The sequence below is a fragment of the Emydura macquarii genome, unplaced genomic scaffold, assembly GCF_026122565.2.
Source record: "Emydura macquarii macquarii isolate MOO-44397 ecotype Brisbane River unplaced genomic scaffold, CSIRO-AGI_Emac_v2 contig_1027, whole genome shotgun sequence".
NCBI lineage: Eukaryota > Metazoa > Chordata > Testudines > Chelidae > Emydura > Emydura macquarii.
Window position 1 is genome coordinate 15,500,538 of NW_027131164.1, and position 27,465 is coordinate 15,528,002.

Here is a 27,465-nt window from a genome sequence, read left to right on the forward strand (position 1 = left end):
ACAAAATACAGATACTGTATGTTTGCAGCTGCACATAGATAACGGTGATGGGAACAAGAAGCTATCCTTGAACGTCTGGGGTACACTGTTTTATTGCCAAGGGGCATACTTTTACTCTGCCCCTCCTGTCACCAGATGTTTTTTCGAAAACCCCAATTATTATGGTGAGAATGGAATGTAGTTAAGGGTGGAAATCCAATGTAGGTAATTAGCATATATGATAATGAGAGAGATAATTAGGTGAAGGTTGTTTATGGAAGGGTATAAGTAGTCACCACTTAGACAAAGGGGGGCGCTTCATCAACACCTGACTCTGTGGGAGGTGCTGCCGGTTGGACCAGAAGATCCACTGACTCCCTGGGGGGGCCCCTGAAGAAAGCCGTTCCTGTATACAGCCTTCTGAGTGACTGCTTAGCTCTCCAGGCTTAGTGAGTATGATATATTGTAGTTAATTTTAGGCTTTGTATCTAACTAGTATATCTATAGAAAACCTTGCACATTAAACCTTCTTGATCTGCAAATCCATGTCTTACTGGTATCCACACTGATCACAAAGTGTCCAGAATCAACATATTGAGCCAAACATCAGCATTTTCCCAAGTTAGAGGTCAAGGAAAAATATTCACCATGACTTTCCTGGAAGAAATTAGTCTATTGAATTTGAAAGGTATAAAGTACTCAATTCTACTTGCAACACAGGGATCTAAATGTATAGTCTGAAATGAAGAACCAAATCCAGTTTCATTACTCATGGAATCTGAACCCCTCCATAAACAGTAATAGTATATACAAAGGCAAAAAAGAAATCTGTATCAGTTCTGCAATGAAACACAGAAGAGGGCAGTATAAACAAGGCTTTAGCATGCTCTGATAGTTCTCCTGACTTGTAGTAATCACCAGTGCTACAAAACCACAGGGATATCCTCTTATTCCTCATTTTCAAGTCTCTATTCATATAGAGGCGACTATCGCTGCTCTATGCATTTTAAATATCGGGTACCTGCAAGGTAGCGTCAGCAACTTTGAAACTTTAATGAGCATGTGGCATGATTGTTTTATTGCACGTTATAGGAAAAATATTGTTTAGTGCTTAGGAGCTAGCATGCATTTACTTAGATAAATTATATACAAACATGCTTATGAACTACACTAATTATTTTTGAAAATAGTTGTCCAGGTCAACCTGAAACTCACTGCAGTTTATGTTAGCTAGATGAATGTCTCTTTGGAAGTACGGTCAATGGATTCTTTGGGAGTTATATTATACTAGCATGCAGCAATCTCATTGTTAAATATTAAAATACAATGTTACTAGTGAACCTGAAGTGAGGAGCAACCTGAGGATTCCTTTTAGTGGCCCTAGTATTATGGTATCAAAGATCTCTTTCTCAGAAAATCCCTGGGGGAACGAAGGGTTCCATGATCACCAAGGAAAAGTACGTGAAGGCAATACCTCTGCTGATAAATGTGCTGCTCTCCTGTGAGAAGGACTTATTAAAAAGATCAGCTGAAGATCGGGAAATGTGGGATGGGAGACTTCTATCCTACCTCTGTAGTAAGTTTGCAGCCCTAAAAGAGCCCCCTGAATCTAATATCCTAGATCTGACTGCCAGGAGGTGGTGCCTCTAGAAACGTAGATTCAGTTTCTTCAAGGAATGAGTGTGTCAGTGAATGTAACAAAACTGTAATAAACTATATTCAAAATAGGGAAGTGTGACGAGAGGGACAGGAGAAGGAGAAGCTGGGCAGGATTCATCTGTTTTATTCCTCCTTCAGTTTGATTAATAGATTTGTAGATTCAAAAGCCAGAAGGGATCATTGCGATCACATAGTCTGACCTTCTGTGTAACATAGCCCATAGAGTTCCAGAGGGGTAGCCGTGTTAGTTTGTATACAGCAAACACAACGAGAGTTCTATGGCACTTTAAAGACTCACAAATTTAATTTCAGCAGGCATAAGCTTTCGTGAGCCAAAGCTCACTTCCTCAGATGCAGTAGGTAGAAATGATACAGCAAATAGGTAACATATATAGGAGGCACCCATAGACCTTCCCCAAAATAAATCCTAGGTCAAAGCTTTTAAAAAAACATCCAATTTTGATTTAAAAATAGTCAATGATGGAGACTCCACCATGACCTTGGGTGAGTTGTTCCAATGCTTAATTATTTTCACCGCTAAAGATTGACACCAGTGTGAATACACTTGAACTCTCATATTACAGTGGTGAAGACTGGGGTCGCCATTGTGCCCTTCCCTGGATTGGCAGGCCAAGGGGAGAAACCAGAGTGTGAGGGAGGAGCTTTCCCCTGTACCATAAAAGAGCACAAAGACCATGCAAGACTAATGCTGCCACTGGTGCTACAGTCCCTAAAGTGGGCAGGGAAGTGGGGAGGTCATCAAAGCCTCATCTGCCCTTAGAAACAGGCCCTAAAGTCTCTGCCCACTTGTCTGTTTGGATGGAGAGAACACACTGTGTCCTTTCAAAGACAGCACCAGTGGTTATACTTTTCCTGCAGTCCTAGAGAGACAGGCTCAGATTCTCAAAGGTATTTGGGTGCCTAATTCCTGAGGATCTGAGCCACTGTGCCTGCTTCCATGAACTCCTACTGGCATGGTGTACTCCCGTACCATCCTCTGGCCTGCACAGACAAAGGATGAAGGGCTACACTCGGCATTAAGTGTATTGTGGAAATAATTACATGGGGCCAAATCTTTAGTTTAACCACACTGACTACACTGTTCAGCTCAGTGAGGAGTAGCCACAACACTTTAGTCACCCTTCCTGTTTAATGATTCATTGACTTAATTTGCCTTGGAGATCTTAAGCCTCACTTTCTCAGCTGGAGGATGGATGTCACAAGCACTGCCAGATAATGGAAAAGCAGCTCCACAGTCAAGAGTCTCTCCATAAAGGTGAGGCGAAGAGAGCGCGAGAGCCTACAAAGTGATCTGGAGGGTTTCCAAGGCAGTAATAATAATAAAACCTGAAAGAGAGAAAGTTGTATAAATACTTCACACTGGAAAAGCTCTTCTTCTTTTGTTATTGAAAATCTGCTCATTTTCTGCAGGAGACAATATATTTATTGCTAACTGTCTGTCAATCTGCAGCATAAAAATATCAGCCAGAATCATATTCATATGACCAGGCTAGACATTAAAGTTAATCTGAAAAATACTCATTTTCCTATGTTACCTTATATAACCAGCACATAGGTGCAACAGTGGTTTACTGTCAGGTTTTGTTCTATTGTGTTTCAGCTTAGAGTGTTACTTGACAACTGTGAAAATGTTGGCTTGCCCTGTGTCTTACAAGGGGACGCATTAGAAAAGCCTGACATTTGTCAAATGAAGCTGTTATCAGAATAGACTATTTTTAGGTCTCTCTTGAAACTGCATGATAAGTACCTGAAAGCTAATGATCCTCCTGTTTCAACAGAGAACTGGTTTCTTGAGGAAAGACAGACACAGGAGCAGAAGGGTGCCTGCAATGTCTTATGATAAATTGTAAGATGAAGGGACAATAGGATGGTTTGGTTTTAGTAACAGCCCATAGGGAATCAATACAATGCTGTGCAATGTATTTCAGATTGAGAGATCTGTGTTACTGAGGATTGAGTGAGAATTTTATAATCAGGTCAAATCTGGTTCCAAAGTTAAGCCTAGTAATGATCCACTTTTATAAAATCTAAGAACAATAGAAATGTTTCCATGAGTTTTTTGTTTAAATTTAACTCCAATAGAAACAGTTCATTTTTAAAAAATACACAAACATTCTCCTGAAATGAGAGCTAGTACTAGCTTTTATGGGGTCCTGTGCAAAATCCAGCAGGTTTTCATATTCCACAAAATACTTCTGGGATGGGAGTGTCTGGAAACCAGACATGTCAAAGATGATCATCACTAAGGGATGTAACTGAGTTTTGTTACATGCATAGCACCAACAGTCTACACACAGATATAAAGACCAGCTAGATAGTTTATGATCTAGAGAATAATTAGCAGTGGGGAAAGGTGTGTATCATTTGTCATTACTGGGGTGAGTTCAGAAAAGGCACATCAAGGATTTCAGGGAGAGGGTTCTTCAAGTGTAAGTCATAGTGAGTTATGAGGTTGGCATGGTGCTGGGTACGTGCTGACAAAGCACAGTTCCTGGGGTAGCTGCACACTTGGCAAATGCTGTAAAATTTTACTTTACCTAGTTATTGAAAGGAGTAGGGAGCTCAGACAATGTCTTATAGCAGAACAAAGAAATATGTATGTTACTGGCTGTTTCGGGAAATGTGCCCACAGTTAAAAATTCATTAACCTGGGTTAAAGATGGGTGCATAAAACCAGCTCACAATCACTTTGGAATTGTGAGGTAAAGCTGTAGTGAAAGTGGTTTTTAAAAGTAAACCCTCAGATCTAGAGCAGTTGGTTGCAAAGAGAAATGGACTGTCTCTGCTATATAAGCAGAAAATGAGTAGAGAAAATGAGGCTGAGGTCTCTCATTTGCAATGTGTTTGATCCTGAAGGGAATGAACCCAGGTTAATTAAAGACATAAATTAAAAGTTGCTGAAAATGTCAGTTTCTTAAAACCAAGCTAGTATTTCATGTACTAAATGATAAAAATAAGGTGCAGATTAGCAAGTATAAAAACTAGGACTGAGATGTTCAAAGAGGACTAAAGATGTTAGGTGCCTAAATCCCATAGGCATCTTCGAAAATACCAGTTTAGAGTCTGTGGGAATTATGAACTAAGCCAACCCAACCTACAGAAATATCTATTGGGCACGCTAAGGCGGAGCACAACACTTCATATTTCCATCCCTGAATTTTCTCCAAATCATTCTGTCTGGGGAAAAGGGGGTATTTGCTACTCCAATGAGTGGACAACATGTTCAGTCCACAAACCCCATCAATCTCCAAAGGTCCTGGAGGGCCAGGTTCATCCAACACTGAGATTCTGTGCTGCCAGGCTGCCTTCCTCCTGACTCTCCCAGATCATTGGCCAGCTCACTACTAGCAGGCTCCATGTGAGAGCAGAGCTACTCCTGGGACTTGTGAAGAAGGTACAAAATGCACAACCTTGGGCTCTGATTCTGTGCACCTGCCATGGAATATGGTATAAGGAGTGACAAGGCTTCAGAGGTGGCTGTCCACCCATTACCACCAAGGTAGGGGATATTTTCCAGATGCAAGCAGGGTCTGAATGAACTCTCCCCTGACATCTAATGATGAGCTGGGAAAGAGAACTTCAGGAGCTGACCTTGTTAGCATGGGCACACCCATCCTGCATGGGTGCTCAGCATGATGGGACTGCTTTACCCAAATGATCAATTTTGGCTGGCGTTGGATCACAGGTACTAAAGGGTTGTTATCCTTGTTATGTGAATCAAGGGCAGCTAGAATCAAACTGTGCTTGGCATATCCTCCACTAAACTGCACTCGCGAGGCAGAAGACATGGGTGCCAAAGACCAGTGGAGTTAAGAGAGATGATGATAATGATGATGGAGGAGGAGAAAGAGGAGGATGAGGATGACAGATACTTGTACTTGGTGGTGTGGGCTCTGCCTAAGGGTCTCAGACACTATTTGAGCCTTCCTCTCTCCACTGCGTAATAACACATCTGATTAAGACTCAATTAAGAGTCTTGTTACACACCACAGAGCTGAAATCACTGATAACCAGGTCTAAGCATTAGACCTGCTTTGGGACATTGTTTCTGATGCAAGAGACTGCCCCTTGTGCATCAGCAGTGAGGCTTCCCTACTAATAGCTAAAATCACTGGGAGCTGTGTTAAATGTTGGGACTTCTGACAGCAGAGCAGTGGTGAGTATCTGGCAGGCCAGCTAGTGGAGCAAGCAAGAAGCCTTCTTTCCCTCCCCACCTCCAGGCAGGGTGGGAGGTGAACTCTGCAGCTGCACCTCTGAACTCTAGGACTGCATTGACCAAGTACAACAACTGTGAGCAGGGTGCTGTGAAGGGAGAGGCACATTAAAGGAACTTCTGGTTGTTGGACTTAAGAACCTGAGGAAAAAGGAAACTGCCCAGCAAACTCTGGGGTGGTGTTTTGCTCATGGTTTTATGCTTATGAATCCTGTTTGCTGCATTTTTCAAGTTAATGCGGGTTGCTTTTCCCCCTTTTATTAAAAGTTTCTTTTCTACATTCAGTTTCTGTGCTTGCCAGAAGGGAAGTATTGCCTCTATAGGCACCACATTGCCTCTACAGGTGCCAAGGGGTGGTGTGTCATTGTCTCAGGTTACTGGATGAGGGCTTTTGTGTTACATTGTTATAAAGAAATCTCTAGGTTTTGAACCTGGCCTTTGTTGCTGCTGACTCCAACTGACGGAAGGGTTACATAAATATGGGTTCAAAGGTCACAATTCCACCCTGTCTCTTCAAAAGATTATAGCAAGTGGATCAATTTTATTTTGGGTGTATACTTCCAGTCGTGTGTAGCTACTCTAATGCAACCAATGACCCATCTTTAGATGTGGCTGAATACTAAATCAAACTTATTCTAGATCTTTTTGCAATTTTTATTTAAAAACACAGATTCATCAACATATTAGGTTAATTAACAGCTCAAAATCATATTTGACCCTTAATTAATAAACAATAAGTTGCATTATCTGTGGTCCCTTTATGGTATGGTTTCTGCCATTGAATTATATCAGAGATTAATGGATCAAATCATGTGGGGTCTAGAAATGTCATTTGTCACCTTCGATGACATTTTAATCAGTGGAAAAACTGACCAAGAGCACCTCCATTATTAAACTGCCTGCCAAAGTATGGCCTGAGGTTACAGGGCTCTAAATGTAACTTTTTTGCAGTCAGGGAATCTATTTGTATCATTGCGTAGATGCAGAAGGTAATCATTCTCCTGCAGACAAGTTAGATGCAATAATATAGGACCCCGTGCCAATAAATATGTCTCAGTTGAAATTCGGTTGTGCTCTGTTAAAATATAATGGTAAATTTATAACAAATCTGTGCTTATAGTTGCCAGCCCTCCAACAGAGCTACCATTGAAAACAAACAGCAATGTTCTTCCAAAAAGGGTTAAATTGCTACTGGGATTAGCCAAACAGCAAATGATGGCCCTGAAAATATTAGTGCAAATGACCCAGCCTTTCCAACGTGCTTTGTAACTACTCCTTCTATACATGGAAATGGGGCTATGATTCTTCACATAGAGCCAGAGTGTGTATGACTGCTCTGCAGGTGCACTAGGGGCAGAGGAAGGAAGATGCAAGGAGACAGATGCAATTGCAGTGTTCCAAACCAATCTTTGATCACCTGCAACCTTTTTATTCTCTATCCTGGAGAGATGAAGTCTGGAGGTTTGGATGTTTCTTGAAGCCCTTCCTAGGCTTGGAGAATGAAGGGATTCTTAGGAGGAGATGTGCCTGCAGAAAATACCAGTTTTTACAGAAACCACATTTTTCATCCAAAAAGAAATGTCAATGACCAATTGCCAACCATCACAAATATTAATTAAGTTGCACAAGCTTAAGTCATGACATTACTAGTCCAAAGCCAAACATCACAATGCAACATACCTTTGAGAAAACATAAAAGGAACCAGTGGAGATACAGCGGTGGCTCAGCTGGAAACAGTTTAATGTCAAACCAACCAAACAAAACATTTCAGCATAATGGAATCTTAAAAAAAACCCAACCTATTCATTCTATGAAAAATTTTGATATTTCAACTTTGTCCCAATTTGGGATGAAAACAAGTGTTGAAATATCAATTTCTCTTTTGATGGAAATTCTGATTTTCAGTCAGCTCTCCTTAATATATTATGCCAACACTTTTAAAAAAAGATTTGATGATTCAACTGACCACAGACACTTTCACACCAAAAGAAATGTACCTGAAACTTTTGGGAGTTCGTTCAAACAGCAAGAGTGAAAACAATAGTAATTTATACAGGTTGACTAGCAAGGCCATATTGTGAACTACAAAATGTCTACTGAACTATTCCACAAGTAGCACGTCTTTATCTTTTAGTCCCCTGAGCTAGATCACCATGCAATAAAGGGTCTTGCTTATGTCAGAGTCTTGTTTTCTCCTTCTTTACACATTATTTCCCTTCTACTCTGGAATATCCAAGTGTTGATGGCTAGTGCTTCAGTGGGATCTTACCTCCAACCACAGCATAAGTAATTTGTCTTCACCATGATTTATGCCTCTGCCATTAATTGATCCCAGGAGAGGAGTGTAATGTGTATCAAGCAGCTTGTATCCTCAAACCAGAACAGTGAATATGTGCTCAACGTAACTTAGTCTTTGTAGCCGTGTCAATAAGAATCTTCAATACATCTCTTCAGGACTATACTGCTTCCTTACTGCTGGTGCAGTATGGTGCATTGCCACACTGTAAACTTATTGGCTGAATTTTTAAATTTTGTAATTATCTTCACTATGAATAACTGTTACCTTCATCCTCTTTTTTATCTGCTGCCTGCTGCTGTAGATCTGTCTGTCCCATTGAATTAATTTAGCACATCCAAAAGCAACGCTTCCACAGTGATTGAGAAAAGCTTTATGCAATGTTCACATTACAGCTTAAGTCGGTATTAATTATGTCACCAAGGGGTGTAAATATACCATTCCCTGAGTGATGTAAGTTACACCCACCTACGCACTGGTGTGGACAGTGCTATGTTAGCAGGAGAAGCTCTGCTACTGCTGCTGTCACGTGCTGAAGTATTTAAACTGACGGCTTAAATCGGCATAGGGCGGCTACACTAGAGAGTTTACAGAGGTGCCGCTGCATCTACATTAGCCAGAGACTTCGGAACAGGTCCTTAGCGGGTGTTAATCAGCATAGCTTGATTGAAATCAATCGAGCTATGCTGATTTACACCGGCTGAGAATTTGGCCCAGAACCTCACTGAATATATTGGGGATAAAGTAATTAGTACACTATAATGGAAGGCATTAATATGTTGGTTTGGTTCAGCTCTAGGATCTCCACAGGTAAATGAACTAATATAATTGTGAGCTGATTTTGCTGCATGACTCAAAGACACCTTTTGGATTTTCTCTTGTGTTTTGCATCTCTCATTCTCAGGTCTCCGGTCTCCATGCTACTAAAACACTCATTACAAAATATGAGCATCATGATACTTTTAAAAATAGGAGGTGACAATATTGTTATTTTGAAAGGTGCTAATGGCTGCCGACAGGTGGGTGTTAGATCCAAAGACAATTACAAACCTCGCTACTGCCAATGGGTGTGCCAAGCACTCTTTCAGGCTCTACAGAAGGAGCAATCAAGTGCAGTATTTAGCAAAAACAACTGCAGACCATGGTGGTAACTGCCCAAGGAAACAGGCAGGCAAGAGCTAACAGGAGCTGCTCTGGATGTAAATACAAGTGCTAGGGTACAAACTATATGTGTTTTGGAGGCAGAAAGTCAGGAAAAGGCATATGAGTGTGACTATGAAAGGAAGCAGAGAGTGGGTTTCTCTAGGCATGGTGCTTGTGATAGTGATACACTGGGGATTTCTGAACAAGGAAACTGCTTGCTGTTGTTCATTTCTTCTGTGTTCAGGGAAATGGGACTTTGTGTATATTTTGTGTAACTAAACAAGTTTACACCAAGAATATACCTGTCTCATATCATCAATTTCTCATTCTAACAGAGGCCCTGAATTTTAGCTAACCGCTTGGGCCACAGGGGCAACACTATGAATTGCATTTCTTTATAAATTACAAACTAGTGTCACTATATTAATTTGGGGGGTGGAGGGTTTTCAGAGAGGAAGGGAAGTTGCAAGAGACAGTCTTATAGGGTCCTTTAGTATCAGACACATTATTAATAATTCATGTCATCTGTTTTTATCATTGTAGGACTTGGTTGAAATGAAAAAACAAACAAACAGATTTTCTTGTATCAGAGCAGCTTAAGTTAGAGTAAATAGGTGTTGGCTTTGTGCTAATAAAATAATAACTGTTGTTAGAGTGGGGCATCAGCAATAGCTTTAGAAACACTGTATTGTATCATACTCCATTTTCAATCTTCCTTTAGTGTCCTATAAGAAAATATTATAGAATGAACTCAAGGTAACAAGAATCACTTCACAGGATATTGCAAACCTTGGATAGATCCTACTCAGATTATTCCTTACCTTGTTCTTCTGATCTATATACATGTGATACAATGCTGTTGCTCTAAATAGGTTCTTATAATCACTGTCAAAGGATTGTTGAGAGCATCAACAGTTCTACCTCATGAGATCTTAATCACCTGCAACTATCTCTCTAGCTCCTATCATTAATGAAATCTCACCATTTTAAAATGAAGTAGAACTCATTGAAATAGGATGTCCATTTTAGAAATGCTATAAGACAGACAGGTTTCAGCTCTTGTGCTTTATTGCCATGGTTTGAAATTCTGTGAAAGCAAAAAGTCAGAGGCCGTTGCACAACAATGGATGCATGTGAAATCTCCCAGTGGAACAGACATGCCAGGCAGTGGATGAGAACAGCATTGTTGTCTCTGCTATCCAGCAAAAAGCTTCAACAGTCAATCATGACTTAAAGAAATTCCAGTTCCTTGCTGGGTTAGGATGCATAATATCTATGCAGTTGAATTATATTTGCTATTCCTTTTTCAGTTCAAACATTTGAATATGAAGTGACTAGCACGGAATCAGTGTCTTCACTCATTGCATGAAATAATTTACCTGACTGGGGAATATCAGTTCATCTCATACATCAGTTTCTGTGCTGTTTCAGTGTAAACTTCTGATACTGTATCTGATGCTTTCAATTATTTAGAGCAGGTGATAACTTAGTGTCTATTCACCCCCCCCCCCCCCCGCTCCCATTTTTCCTGAACTCCTTGTGAAATACCTTTGTTTATCCATTCTTTGTAAGATTCTTAGTTTATCACCAGTCACCCTCTGTTCTGAGACTCAAAGTCATCTTTGGAGAGGACAGCTACTGCATGCCTAAAACTGCATTGTGCAATGATCGGAAAAACCAATTTGGTTAAGACTAAAATTATTTTATTGTAATTCAGTTGAGCTTTAATTTATTTCTGTATTATTTCTAATAAAATATTAAAATACTGTGCCTGCAAGACAGGAAAAATGTGTAGGAATTACATTTTATTTCAGAAAAATAGTGTAGAGAAAATGGCACCCTTCAACTGCATGTGTTTGTTCAAGGAACAGCAGAAATAAAACACACCGATTAAGCGCTAAATACAAATGTCTTTCTAGTTCTATGGTCTCCATCACTTCAGCATCTGAATGCCTCCCAAGCATTTTCGGATCTATCTGCAAAACTCCTCTGTGCAGGATGGAAGTACTGTTATCCCTGTTTCATAAATGAGGATCTGAGGCTTCGAGAAATTAAGTGTCTCGCCCAAGGTCACACAGGCAGGTTGTATCAGAGAGGAGAGTTGACTCCATGTCTCTTGATTCACAGTCTAAGGCCCTAGCCATAAGACTATTCTATATCTTTATGAGATGAGAGACAAATTACTATTATTTTGATATAAATATGACACAGGAAGAACACATTTTAAAGAAGATTTTCTAGTCTTCTATTCTGCTCAACAGTTTCCTGTAGAAATGGGGCTGCACCTCAGCTCCACAACTTTGGGGCCTTTAAGACCTTGGTATCTACCTAGTTACTTATCTGTCCCTCTTCACAGTAGCATTTGAGTGCCTCTTAATATTTAAAAAACAGAAATCAAAATAATACACTCTCTCTCTTTATTCCTTCCTGACTTGATTAGTTTTTTGTGTGTGTGTGTGTGTAATGTATTGTGAGAAAGCTAGAAGGAAAAAATGAGTTTTTAATTTAGTTCTGAACACTGATATCCATGGCCATTCTTTTCTCTTGTGAATCCTGCCTATGGATCCTCAAAAGTTCATCAAACCGGATATATATCAGCAAAACATTTTGGGTTCAACAACTGGCGTTTTCCAATGAAACCCTCTTTCCTACCAGCTCTATCTGTGAGACAGGTAGGGGGGATTTGTACAGGGCAGCTTCTCTACACTTGAAGTGCTACAACTGCTCTACTGTAGTGCTTCTGTAGAGACACACTGCAGCGACAGGAGAGATTCTTCTGTTGGCATGGTTAATCCACCTCCCTGGTAGTAGAAAAATTCTTCTGTGAACCTAGTACAGGGGTTAAGTTGACTTAACTATGTCGCTCAGGGGTGATGACTTAACTTTTGAGTGTAGACCTGGCCTATGCAGGCCCAGTGGCAGCTGCTGAGGAAAGCAGGAGACAGACTGGCTGTTAACAGACAGAAGCAGGGGTATTTGGAGGTGCCTTGGGACAAATGGAAAATGCATGTATAGCTCTGACAGTCCACATACACTTCTCAGTGAATAAACTTGAGGTGAATGGCCTTGTTTTGTTTAATTTTCAACTCACTTGAACGCTGAGGGTTTGAAAGTTTGAGTTTATGGTTGTTGAGTTCATGTTCCACGTAGTGGTGACCGTGCAAAGAGGACTAGAGAAAAAAATCCCACAAATAGGGAGGAAAAGGGAGCAGCGTGGAAGACGGAGAGATTCTAATGAGAAATATAAATGCAGTATGAACTATATTATAAGCCTGTATATAGGGCACCCATTTGTGCCAGTCAAGCTTCTAATACATAACATCTGCTTCCCTTTAGCGAGTAGGAAAACATGCCTTTATTTGTAATTGAATTATATTTGGGGGATACAGGGAGAGGGGGATAATCGTGTGGGAGAAACATGGATTTAAACAGGGAAAAAAGGTCCACATAGTTTTATGAGCCTCCCCATAACAGTTCAAGTCATCTGCAAAATGTCAAACTCTACCATGTTTGCACATCCACACCATAAACAGTTACTACACACAACTGTTGCTCCTAATATTGTATTGTCATAGGTGATCACTTGGTTTGCCTCCATGAAAAAAACAGCTCTAGCTACTCATGCAGCTGTTACTGTATATTGGATTTGGATTGTAAAAAGGGAATGTGGCAATCCACATGTGTAGTTTAAAGCTTTGCAAAGCCATTAAGACTAGCTCAGTGGTCCCCTGAGTGAATGTCTGTGGTTCTGGTGGTGGGTAAGAGACAGTTTGTGCCTGCATATCTGGGGATGTGGGATTTGCCACATCAAAAAGGACCATTACACCATTACATCGGGTGATGGCTCATAATTGATATTGTAAAGTAAGCTGAAAACCAGAGTGTGTCTTAAAAAGATAAATATGTTCTGTAAATGTCTGTTTATTTTAAACTTAAGATTCTTTGTTTTGTTTGAAAGTTTTCAGGATTTTTGTTGGTTTTTTATTGAACAATTTCATTTTGTTCTGGTGGGAAAAATCCTACTCTTTTAAAGAAAAAACTTTTAATTACCTCACCCCCACTCATTTCCACTTTCTTGTTCACGCTCTCTCTCTCTTTTTAAAACTTTCCCCTACTTTTCTGGATGGAAAATGGTTTTAAAAGAGGTGTGTGTGTGTGTGTGTGTGTGTGTGTGTGTGTGTGTGTGTGTGTGGGGGGGCGGGGAAGGGGAGGGGATTTTCTTTCACAATTTCAAAATGAAAGACTTTAAAACATTGGACTTATTTTTGTTTTGAAATTTAATAAAAAAAAGTTCTGCAGAAGTGATTTTTTTTTTCACACAAATTCTATTGTCATTGAAAATGCATTTTTTACTGATTTTTTTTCAGTCAAACAAATTTTGATTGGCTCTGTGGAAAACACTATTAATACATCTAGCAATTATTGCAACGGTTGGTGTAAATGACAGATGGAGGGGAGATACTTTTTTTCTTTCCTGGATCTGCCTGGATTGCCAGCAGCTGGCAATGGATTGGATAACAGGAGATGGATCAGTTGATGATTTCCTGTTCTGTTCTTTCTTTCTAAGCACCTAGCATTGGCCATTGTTGGAAGACAGGATACTGGGCTAGATGGACCATTGATCTGACCCAGTATGGCCATTCTTATGTTCTGGAGCAATAAACATAGGGACAAGCAGACATATGTAGAATGGTCTCAGATAATAGATTTGAAATCCTGACTTAGATCAATAGCAATGCAAAGTTCCCTTTGTTATTCATCATGTTATTTATCTTCTTCCTCTGAAGCATTAGGGAGGGCCACGGCTGGAGATGGGATACAGGAGGAGGGCAAGGACTCAGAGGTGACTTCAAGAATTCTCTCTCACAGGTGCTTGGCTGGCTGGCTGTTGCTCACATGCTCAGGGTCTAACTGATCACCATATGTGAGGTTGGGAAGGGATTTTCCCAGAGGTCAGATTGACGGGGACCTTGAGGGGTTTTCACCTTTCGCTGCAACAAGTGGGTGGAAGTCACTGGCCAGATTATTTGGGTATATCTCACTTAAATCATTTCCTTGCAATGGCGAAGGCCTCAGGCAATGATGCACCTCGGTCCCTCCCATTCTCTGCCCGTGGCATGTAATAGTTTAATCTCCTGTGGGCTGTAATACTTTGGTCTATTTATGGGTGCTGGGTTTAGTGTGCAGGCACTGTGCGGTGTTGGTGACCTACGATATACAGGAGGGCAGACTAGATACTCTGGTGGTCCATTCTGGCCTTGAACTCTGTCTCTCTGTTTATTATGGTAGTACCTATGGACCAACCAAGAAAGGGTGGGTTTGTGCTGGGCGCTGTACAAACAGTGGTAGACAGTCCCTGTCCCAAAGAGATTATAGTCTAAATAGCTAGGACAGAGGGTATGTCTACACTGCAAAAAGAGGTGTGTTCTTAATTAGGGTTAGCTAACCTGCATTAGCTAACTCAGGTTAAAACAGCAGTGAAGACATGGCAGCTCAGCTTTTAGCTTGAGTAAACAACTTGAATTACAACCTATAGATCAGCCTGGGGTTGAAGTCAAGCTGAGTTAAAAGCTGAGTCACCATTTTGTCACTGCTATTTTAACCCAAACTGTGGACCCAAGTTAAGAAGACTTTTTTTTGCAGTGTATACATGTCCAGAACACAGAGTGAGGGAATGGATATAACACACTAACAAAGCAACCAGCGTGATTGCATAAAATGTCATGTTAGGTTTTTTGGGGGGTGGCAGCGAGGGTTTACTTGGGTGGAGATCAGCTTAAACAGAAAGACAAGGGAAGGGGGAGTTAACACTGGAGGGAGGGATGGAGGGGAATTGGGGCAGTGGAAGAAGGAGAAGAGTAATGATATGTCTACACTGTGATAAAAAAACCCACGACACAGAGTCTCAGAACCTGGTTCAGCCGATTTGGGGTCATGGGGCTCAGGTCGTGGGGCTAAAAATGGCTGTGTAGATGTTAAGGCTTGAGCTGGAACCTGGGCTCTGTGACCCTGTGGGCCAGGTGCATGGAGGCTGGATGAAAAGGCTGTGAGGCAGGGCAGTGGGAAGCAGCTGAAGCAAGCAGCCAAACACCACAGCCTGGAGAATGTCCATTCAACACTGCAGAAAATACTCTGCTGATATCATCACCTTCATTTGGCAAAGGTCTAGCTGTTCTACAGTGTCATCAGAGGTGTTCAGCAGTTCATCATGATATATTGAGATAAACAGGGAAAGTCTGAATGTGCTGTTACCGATTTTTTTTAATCAGTTGAAAGAGACGTTTTGTATTTATTCACTGCATTTCTTTATGAGGTGTGAGCCTTCTTAGTGGACAAGCTGGGAGGTTTGGAAGTCTTCCAGAACTCTGCTAATACAGAATCACCTACATTATAAAATTATAATAATTATTATTATTAATTATTAAGTGAAAGCAGACTGAGTCAAGCCTTTAGGTACATGACCATTGTGACATTACAGCTGTGTAAATCAGGGAGAAGTTGAAAGGACAAAGCGACCACCTTGCTACACAAACTGTTTAAAAACTGTTTGCAATAAGAGACCTGGTCATTTTTGTACTATTTCAGAAACAGTGTAATAGGGTCCTTGGTGGACTGGGTGGCCTAGTGGTTAGCACCCACCCAACTGTAGGGGCAGTGTTAGGGGAGCCTGGGCCCGCTTCATTCCACCGGGCTCCAAACCAGGGCCCTAGAAGGGTTAGCTCTATTTAGCCTTTGCAGGGGGGCTTCTGGTCTACCCTCCCTGGGTCACTTCCCACAACTGCTTCATTCCCTCAGTTTCTGGTCCCAGATAAGAAAAAAGAAACCAAACTCTCAGCCCGAACTGGGCTCAGCATATAGTCCTGTTCCCTTTGGGAGCCTTCTCCAGCTCCTTTTGGCAGGAGCTTTTAGGGCAGGTCTATAATCCTTCCCAGTCTCCATTTTCTGAGCTCAGTTCCTCCCTTTTAAACCCTGTCTCCAGCTGGAGCATGCTCTGCAGGGCTGGAGGGGCGGGGCTATCTGAGCCCAGTACTGTTCTTTAATCCCTTCTGGCCCAGTGTGGGGCTTGTATATCCCATCACGTACAGCATGTCATGTACTCTCATATTTCGCATGTGTGCAATATGCAGGATCAAATACGTGGCACAATATATGTGAGGGAAAAATATTACCCATCTGGAATAGATTTAAAGTGTATTTTTTCATTTTAAATGTTAGAAATTTAACAATGAATTGCGGTCTAAAATAATTTACTTTGCAGAATATTGACAGCTGTATTAGGAATTACTTCCAAGACAATCGATAAGTTATTATGTGGACTCTCTGGTTTCAATTACATTGATGATGAATTGATGAATTTCAAGAAAGCCTTGCAAAAGCAAGGGTGTGTGTGTGTGTGTTCTTTTTTAAACATGGCTATTTGGTTGCAACTTCTTGGGACTTGGGATTTTGACTGAGACTAAACTTTTCTAAAGTTTCTACCATTGTATAATCACAGTTAGGACCACAAGACATGGAACTGGAAGGGAACTCCTAGGTCATTGCGTCCAGTCTCCTGCTGTCCCAAGCAACCATATCGCATAATCCTGTTGATACATTTATCAAGCTTCATCTTAAAACTAGTTAGGTTCTTCGTTCTGTCTACTCCTATTGGGAGGCTGTTCCAGAATCTCACTTCTCTGGTGTTTAAGAACCTTCTTCTAATTTCTAGACAGAATATATTCATGGCCAGTTTATACCCATTTGTTCTTGTGCCAACACTATCCTTTAGTTTAAATAGCTCTTCACTCTCCCTGGTGCTTACCCTCCTTTCAATCTTCATATTGCTAGGGCTAATCAAACCAAGCTCTTTTAGTCTCCTCTTGTAAGACAGGCTCTCCATTCACCCAATCATGTAAAGTGTCCAGATACCGCAGTGACAGATGTAGTATAAAAACCGAAATACAATAAGATAGTATCCCTAGTCTTGGATACACTGGTGCAAGTTCCTATATACCGTGTGAAATCTCCTGCTCTGACAACAGGAGCTGATATGAGTACATTTTGTTCTTGTCCCTTCTTAATTCTTCTGGAACTACCCAAACTGAAATATTTAGTATGTTTCTAATTCAGAATTTCTACTTACTATAACTTTAAACCCCCATATTTAAGATTCGTGCCCTATCCTGTTCTCTTTGAAGTTACCATCAAAACTCATTGATTTCAATGGAAGCAGCAATACCCTAAATTACTTAGGCTGCCAACTATGCAAATCTCTGGTTTCAGTTTACAGGGGTTCACCTGCATCTCTTTTACAGGATTGCTTTGAGTGCGTTCACAACCTATTAATTTCATTTTGGTTTTGAACAAACCCCATCATTTCATGGAAAATTCAGCCAAAATCACAAGACTTGGGCTGTTACCATGCATAAACCATTGTAAACAATAATAGGTCTGTCTGCAAACACTCCTTCAAAACCTTGCCAGCTCTGCAAAAGGATTTGCAAAGCACAGCAAAACTTTAGAAAAGTTAGGTCCAAGATCTGGGTTTTAACAAAACCCCAAATCAGACAAACTGATTTCCTTTATCATTTCAAAGATTTCACATAGCTCTAGAGACTTTGTGGTCATGTGAGATGTTTATCTTTATCACTGTATAACGTCTTTCATCCTCTCCCCTACATGTGGGACACCCACTCTGAACTAGATCATAAGGCCACTACCCTCTGTACCTTCAAATCATTCTTCAAACCCCATTTCTTCCCTGACACTCACACAGATGGAGAGGTTATGGGGCAGTTGTTTTCTTCAGTGTTTTTTTAAGTAAATAATCTATATATCAAAACTGCCTCCTTTTAATTTTATCCCTCTGCCTCATCTTTCATAAGAACATAAGAATGGCCATGCTGGGTCAGACCAATGGTCCATTTAACCCAAAGTACCCTGTCTTCAGATAGTGGCCAATACTAGTTGCTGCCAAAGGAATGAACAGAACAGGGTAATCAACAAGTGATCCATCCCCTGTCATCCAGTCCCAGCATCCGGCAGTCACAGGCTTAGGGATACCCAGAGCATGAGGTTGCATCCTTGCTCATCTTGGCTAATAGCCATTGATGGACCTATCTTCTATGAACTTATCTAATTATTTTTTAAACCCAGTTATAATTTTTGGCCTTCAGAACATCCACTGGCAATGAGTTCCACAGGATGACTGTGCATTGTGTGAAGAAGTACTTCCTTATTTTTGTTTTAAATCTGCTGCCTATTAATTTCATTGGGTGACCCTTGGTTCTCATGTTATGTGAAGAGGTAAATAATACTTCCTTATTCACTTTCTTCCCACAATTCATGAGTTTATCATATCACCCTTTAGTCGTCGCCTTTCCAAGATGAATAATCCCAGTCTTTTTCATTTCTCCTTATATGGAAGCTCTTCCATACCCCTCATCACTTTTATTGCCCTTCTCGATACCTTTTCCATTTCTAATACACATTTTTTGAGATGGGGCACATTGTTTGTCTTTAGACTGTCAGCTCCTTGGAGGAGAAACTGGGGACATCTACATTGCAGCTGGACATGTAATCCAGGTTGGATAGATGTACACGCACTGGCTTTGATTGCGTTAGTGCACTAAAAACAGTTGTGTAGCATGGCAGCACAGGCTAGTTTCCTGAGTACTTACCTAGGGTCCTGGATAAGATTGTACTCGGCTGGCCACTGCACCTATGCTGCTATTTTCAGTGCACTAGGAGGTTGATCAAAAGTAGCACGTGTACATCTTCCTGAGATGGAAATTACATCTCCAGCTCCAGTGTAGATGTACCCTGTTTCTTCCTGTATTTGTATGGTGTGAAGCATAATGGGGCCATGATCCTGAATGGGATCTCTTGGCACCATTGCAACATAAACAAATGATAATAACAATATAGAGCTTTTCTGCAACTCGTGTGCTCAAGGACTCAAGAGTAAAGGTCCAGAGAAAAAATGCAGTTTGGTGAAAGACAAGCTTTTGTTGGTCAGGAGGCTCGCTTTAGCAGTTTACAATCCCACTAGCAATTTCCTGTACTAGTCAGTCCCTTTTGGAGTTGTATTTTGACATCCTTGAACCTTATAAATCTACTGATCGTCATAACCTGGTACTTTGCATCAGAATAAACAACCCACCTGTTAATGAATTTACTGAAACAAGGCATCAATTTTACTGGTGTGGCCAAATTTTTCCTAACACTGACTTTTAATAATCTTTAGGAAAAGGCAGCTGGCTAAAACAAAAGGATTGCTAAACCAATACTGTAGCTTTATTTAAACATTTTGAAAATATGTATGTTGAAACGCTGTATGAAAGGGTGCCAAAATAGTGAATAATAGTGGACATTATTTTAAAATGTTCATCTGTAACTACATCTCTCTCTAAACTTAGAATTTATGTTGAGTGAAGCTTTCTGGAGGAGGAATGCATTGTGTTTAAAAAATAAATTAATGGCCTTCAGTACATGTAGAGAAGGTTGGCAACTCTGCTTTACATGTGGTAATAAAAATGGTTTATTGGACTAACGTAGTTAAATGTAGGAGCCAAATCATACTCAGACTCAGCTCTGTAGCATATGCAGCTCTAGGGGCATCATTTGCTGACCTGGGTTCCGCCCTTGCCCCAGCTCCACTTGAGTTTCTGCCTAAATGCAAAGCTTAGAGGAGCTAAACTAAATATCTTTTCCTTCATTTAGCGGTATTGATTTTCCATTGCCTCCTTTTATGCAGCACCACTAATGTTCCCAATGTGCCTGAATCCATTAATTTTTTTCCCACTGCCTGCTTGCCTGCACCATAGCTATTGTACCCCAGAAGGCTTAACTCCTGTCAGCTACAGTAGGGGAAGCACTCAAAAGATTTCAGGGCTGTATCAGAGCCATTGCAGGCAGGCCAGGAAAATAAATAGGCTCAGGAGGTCACAAATAGGAGACAAGAACTTGGAGAAAACTGGAGTTGGGAACAGAAGAGGAATTTGATATCTTGGTGGGAGAGAAGGCTTCTGCTAAGCAGGGAAAGACAGGCAACAATATGAAACAGAAGGGGTCTGGGTCATTGGTTGTAGATGAGTAATTTTTTCTTTTTGATTCACATGTGTTTAATAATGCTATTGTGTGAGTCAGAGTGATTTAGTCTGGGATTTTGTTGAAATCCCAGATTCTATGCACAAACCTTTCAGTTTAGGGGTGCTGGATTCTCATCCACTTATTGTTAAGGGTGATGTGAACTGCATCAGTTTCCTAATTCATAGAGCATATCAATAAGCCACAAAAAAACCAGACAAACCATATTATAACATTTGACATAATTCTGGATTATCCGCTCTGATGAGATGTAGGAATGGATTTGCAAGTGTTGCGACTCACCAGTTAGATGCACTGGCAGAACTCTGAGAGGAAGTTTGTATTTCCACAACCTTCAAATTCACCTTCCAACCGTTTTGCTTTTCTAGCTCTCCTACCCTCTTCACCAAAGGACTTCATAAAAAGAGGCTTGGGCAATTCATTAGGCAGCTGTCTTTAAAAAAAACAACACAACTACACACAAAGAGCTCAGTACAAGTACAAACATTCTAAAAAAAAAATTAGAAAACTCTTCCAAAGTGAAAGGGCGTAAATTCCAATTCAAGCCAAAGGAAAGACACACTGATTTCACTGGGAGTTGGATCTGGACCAAATGAATGAAAATGAGAAGATCTAAACCTTGAACACGGGTTCTCTTATTATGCCACTTCAGTCACTAAACAGGAAGTATTCACAGGAGTGGGTTGGCCAATTTTCAATTAAAATTGAATTAAAAAATTCTTCAAAATAGTTCAAGATTTCATTGAAAAAACAAATTCCCTAAAACCTAAAAGTTTGATTATTGGTTGCAAAGATAGAAGACTTTCAGTTTTGGAGTTTTCAACAAAACACTAAAATTTGACAAAAGGAAAATTTTGTCCAACATTTCCATGTAGCCAAAAAGTCACATTGGAACGAAAAATCCTTTGGATGAAAAGTTGGACCAGAAATAGAATCACCCTAGCAGAAGATGCAATCACACTTTTAATTTACTAAAAAATTTGTACAAACCTTATATCAACCTAAAGTTCAAAATACAGGAGTCAAAGATTACAAATGCGAAAGCTTTAGAAGACATTCACCATTGAACATGTTTGCTGGATAAAACAGAGGCCCTGAGTGGGAATTTGAGAAAGGCCTTCTGATTGGGTGGTTTGCCCCTTAGCGGTAGTGGTGCATAGGGCTCAGCCATCTGCTGTGATATAGCATGAGCCTTTTAGATTTTGGCAGGTGTGACAAACAAGACATAGGCAAAATTGGGAGAGAGGAAATGGTCCCAGGAATAGAGGAGTGTTTGAGAGGAAAGCCCATTACTGTTTCTTTAAGGAGCCTTCAGGTGTGGGTGGGGCAAGTTTCCACTCTCTCCTAGCCAACTGGGATGAGCTTTGGGAAAGATACCAGCATATATGAGTCCTCTTCCTACATAGAAGCGAGACACAACCAGGAGAGGGTTGCCTACTGAACGCTTTAATCTGGAGGAGTAATTGGGGAAAAGGGCCAAGCTGAAGCTGAAACTGCCTAAAGCCCTGCAGCTGGCATAAACCACAAGCTTCAGCTCTGGGAGGAGAGCTGGGGGACCTCTTGTCAGAAAGAGGGAGTTACTAGCTGCCTGAATCACAAGTCCAGCTCCTGATTTAAGGAGGAAAACCATAAGGATGGTTGGAATATAGCCCACTGAGTGTCACTGACAGCAGAGATTCTCAGTAACAGAGCAGGCTAGACTGTGAGGGGCCTATCAGAGAAGGCAGGTTTATGTTGCCAGGTTTTGCCACCAGGAGATGATGGTTGCCTTCAGTCTTCAGCAATATGCCTGAATAGAGCCAAAATCTGGCTGAGTTCGTGGTTCTCTTGTAACCTTGCGCATCTGCCCAGGTCAACAAATGTTCCATGGGTCTGGAACAGCCCTAGAGGCTGAAGAGTTTTAACCACTTCCAGAAGCAGTTTTAAGCTGCATTAAGGATTTAAAACAGTTTTTGGTTTTTAAAGTGATTTAAGTTGTTACACGGCATTAAAGTCTTTAAGTGGCCATTATGGTTACCAGATGAGTTGCATCACCTGTCCCTTCTTGGGGTCTTTCCAGGTGCACGCCCCTCGCCGCACACAGGTGTCAGGCCTCAGGACTTTACATCCCCTGGGGTGGTCCACACTCAGACAAGGACGTGGGTTACAGCCCCCTGGGTAAAAACCATGACTAATTCAGCAGGTTGAACTGGGGTTGGTGATTTCTCTTTGGGAGGCTGTAACAGTATACATTTGCAGTGAGGCAGAAACAGCTTCAAAACAAAGCATGATTTATTTGCCAAAATAGTATGGAGTGCTAGACAAATGAATTTAAAACAATGAAGAGCTCTACACATACATTCTTTACCTAAGTTTAATCTCTCCATCCACAGCTCAGGCAGGTCTGGTTTATTTCCCATCTCTGATATAGAAGAACCAGGTTATATGCTTGCAGCCCTCTGACTCTGAGGCCTGGTCTACACTAAATTATGCTGGCATAGGTAGCAGAGTAAAAATCACACCTCCTACCCAGCATAGCTATATGAACCAAGCCTTCAGTGTACACACAAATATGTCTAGAGAGGAGTGCTTCTGTTGGCATATTTAGTGTCATTCAGGGAGGTGGCGTAGCTATGCCAGCAGAGAACGCCTTCTGTTGGTTTACAGTGTCTCAAGGCTTGTCTATACTGTAAAATTAAGTTGACCTAACTGATGTTGGCATACAGGCAGTGCTGTAATTACATCTCTTTTGCATGTCTACACTTTGCTGCTTTTATCAGCGGTGTGTGTCCTCACCAGGAGCTCTTAAATCAACTGTACTTTCACTGTGTGAGGCATTGTGGGATGGCTTCTGAAAGCCAGTAACAGTTGATATAAGCAACACAGTGTCTACACTGACACTGTGTCAACCTAACTACACTGACACTGAGGGTATGGACACTCTAATGGCGGCAAATTTGCCACTGTGAGATCAATCTATCCGCTCAATTGATCTGGAAGTCAGTTCAATTACACCACCTTCTCAAAAGGCATAGAGCTGCGTTAAAGGAAACACCTTTCCCGTCAGCGCAGTGCAGTGGAGATGGCGCGCTAAAGGGAAGTTAGGAAGTCGATGGGAGTTACGCAAGCTACGCAGACTTCTGTCTACTGCCGCCGAATTTCCTGATAAGTGTGTACTAAGCTTTACTCTATGCCTTTTGTAGAGGTGGAGTTATTCAGTTGGTGTAGGAGGGCAGCTACGTCAGCAGGAGCAAAATTTTAGTGTAGACACTTCCTTAGTTAAATAAATGTAAGATGCCTTATATTGACTTATCTGTAGTGTAGACCAGGCCTCAGTCAAACTGTTAGCCTTTTCACTGACACATCCTGGCCAGCCTGTCTCAGCTCACTCCTCCAAAAAACTGCTCCCTTTTTGCCAGGGACACCTTTTAAAAAATCTTTAGTTACTCAGGGTCTATTGAACTTTTAGGGTCTCCTATGATCCCAGACTTACCTTTGGGAAGAGTAAACATCCTAGCCTGGATGGAGACAGCTAGGGAATGTCTCCCACAAGTTGATTGTTATCTTAACTCCCATGAAGAAGGGTACCTCAAAGGCTGTCTTACCTGTGTCATGGTTTTACCTTTCCTGCTTGGCACCTCAACCAATGCATTACATCTGCCATTGATTTAAATCTAAGCATTCAAGAAGGCAGCAATACACAACTGACATGGGAAAGTGAGTAACACATAATAGTCAGAAGAAATTATAGACATTTACAAGTCATCACAGTGGCATAAGAATTTAAACCATTTTAATGATCTGAAGAAGGTTTTTGTTTTGGTTTGGTTTAAGATATTTTAGGGCTTGCAAGAGCCGGGCAAGGTTGTCTGTCAGGGGGCACCCAGAGAAGGGGAGGTTTACTTGGAGGTGTAGATTTTATAGAATTGGACCTCCAAGTTAACCTGTAGGAGTTTTGCTGAAATTTTTCAATTTTACATTGTGAAAAGCTAAATTGAATATTTCATTGTGGGTCATGTCATCCTGAATCAAAACATTTTGGTTTGTTGAACTGAATCTAAATGGTTCATTCTGGATCAGTTCAACACTAATTTGTGTCCCCATGAGTTGGGGACTACATCTACATCTTCCATGATGCACCATGGTCTTCCTTCTTGTTGAACCACACGACTGCATCCTGGGAGTCCTATGACCATGGTATCATGGAAGATATAATCCAGCCAGAGAGCCTGGCCCACAGAGAAGAATGGGGCATGAGACGCCCAAACTACAACTTCCATGAGGAATTGCAACAACTCAGGCAGATGCAGTTCAATGTCAAACAGAACTGGAACTAAACATTTCAACATTTCTTTTTGGAACTGTAAAAAATGTTGATATTTCAACCTTTTGTCCCAATTTGTGATGAAAACAAATATCAAAATATTGGAACTTTTCAGGGGACAGAAATTTTGATTTTTTGACCATCTCTAATTATATCACTTCCATTACCCTGGTACTTAAATACCTATATGAAATTATTAGGGAAGAATGTGAAACAGCATGGACAAAGTGTCGGCAGTACATGGATAACATCTTGACTTCACTGTCACATCAAATACAAAAAGCATCATCTCTCAGTAATCCTCAGGCTTGGCTCTTACACCTGCTGTGAGAGATCAGCAGCTGGCTGAAGGGCAGCTGGCTGAATCTGAATCTGGGAAAGATGGAGGTGATGTGGAGATGGAAATACTTTGAAGAACTCACTACCTCCAATGTCACACTTCATGGAGGACACTTGCAGTCAGCTTATTAAGATGGTTTGTGGCCACTCTTTTCCTAGGACCATCACTTCTGGATACTCAAATAGCCATTGCCATGAAAAACATATTTTTCTATGTAAAGCTTGCTTCTCATGGGTTCAGAACAGAGCAGCTTATTCAGAGAGCAACACAAGCCAACACACCACTTTGCCCTTGTCACTGGCTTCATAATAAATCCTAGGTCAAATTGAAGATTTTGGTCCTCATCTTCAAAGCCTTATGTGACTCTGGCTCAGGTTACCTGGGAACCATTTCATCCTGTGAGATCATGGTCTTCCACAATAGCTATGGGCATTGGAACAAAAAGACACTTGTGTGCACAGGGACAGCTTTCTCTGCAGCTGGAATAGATCAGGGTGACTAGGAATCCCAGTGCCTTCAGAACAAAATGTAATGATACAATGATACAAACAGAAAAGCAAAACAAAATTCAATCAAACAATAAAGCCAGTCCCTCCGAACTGAAAGGCGAGGGAGAGAGAGATCTTTATATGTACCCTTCAGAATTTTGTGAGTCACTCAGATGCCAATGTAATGGGGGCAGTATAAGAACTGAGATAGGTAGAAAAGACAGAACACAAGATGCTAACCTTACCAATAACTGGGGATATCTGACCTCAAGGGCTTAGATTGTCAAAGTGGTGCAAAGTTCTGGGTCATGCTGGACTTATACAGGACAGGACACACAGATTGCCAGTATACTGAGGAATGTCGCTTTTAACATTTGTCTGGCTGGGAAACCAGACCTTTGGCTCTTGGATAAGATCCTAGCCACAACTCCATCTTCTCCAGAGAGACTATTGCAACTCACAGAGGCTTATATGCAATTGTTAAACTGAAGACTGATATCAGATATCATAAGCAACAAAATACAGATATCATAAGCAATAAAAGCAGGCACCAACTCGTCACTCTGGTGCTCTGTAAAATCCACTGGCTTCCCATTCATTTCAGGGCAGAATCCAAAGTCTTGATCCTAATTTGCCAAGCTTTTGACAATTCCACACTAAAGTGCTCAATATTGGCCTAACTCTGCTCCCACTGAAATCAGCAGTAAAATCCCCATTGACTTTAACAGGAGCAGAGTCAGGCCAATGATGGGTACTTTAAGTATATCCCATCCTTAGTAGGGAGCTGGCTAACTCAGAGATCACCTTACTTCCGCTCACATTTCTTATCTTTTGTCTACACACATCTTGATTGCAAGACTCTCTTTGCAGAGACACGGCACATTTCCTGGTAGCCACCGTTAACATTTTTAATAGATTTCATTCTGTTGACTCTGATTTAGACTAGCGAGCTTTGGGAACACTGCATTCTCAGTGGTGGGACTCCAGCTTTAGGATTCCTTGACAGATGAGATCAGACTGAGACCAAGCCTACTGGTATTCGGGTAAAGTTGTAAAACCTTAATTCCTAATTTCCTGTAAAGCTTACCCCAGCAACAACAGCTGTAAATCAATAACGAAATCTGTGCACATATACATCCACATGCCTCTCTGCATTCAGTTCATTCCCTAGATCACAAGGAGTAAGGCTCCTTATAGCTACCTAAGATCCCAGAAGTTACATGAGTGAAATGTGCTGTGGAGTGAAATGTGCAAACGTCACAGGCAGAACCTCACTTGGCATATTTCACCTTGGGTGTGGCTGCATTTCAGTGCAGGAGAAGGTGATTCCTGTATACTTTGTGTAAGCAAGGTCTGAGTGGCACTCCCCTTGCTCAGTCAGCTGAAAGGGGGGGCACTTTATTTGCATGGGCTCTGTATCTGCATAAGCTCACCTAGGTGCTGAGCAGCTTGATGGCAAATGATAGTTTTGGCTGGGATTGGGTTACAAATCACTGGAGTGTTAACTGCAGAGGTAATGAAATGTTGCCTCCCTATTGTATGAACAAACGGCAGCAGAACTGTGCTTAGCCTGTTTTGATGAAAGATTCATTCTCAACTGAACAGAACTCAGCAAAGGAGGTATTTGGATGCCAGAGACTGTAAAATTAAGCAGAGAGGGGTTGTAGAATCTCCTGCTGAGATAGTACTAGTCCTGGAACAGGGTTACCCTCAGGCATGGATTGACTATCTCCTCCCACTGTTAAAAGATAGAATTAATGATTCTGCTTGGAGTCTTTTGTTTTGTTAAAAGCTCCTGCGTCAATAGAAGGTTTTCCCATGAATGAAAGCTGACAGCTGAAATTCCCTAAGAGCTTAAATCACTAAAGGAACTGGGAAACCTTGACTGACAACCAGCAGAGGGGACTCACCAGGGCCTGCAGATGGCGGGAACC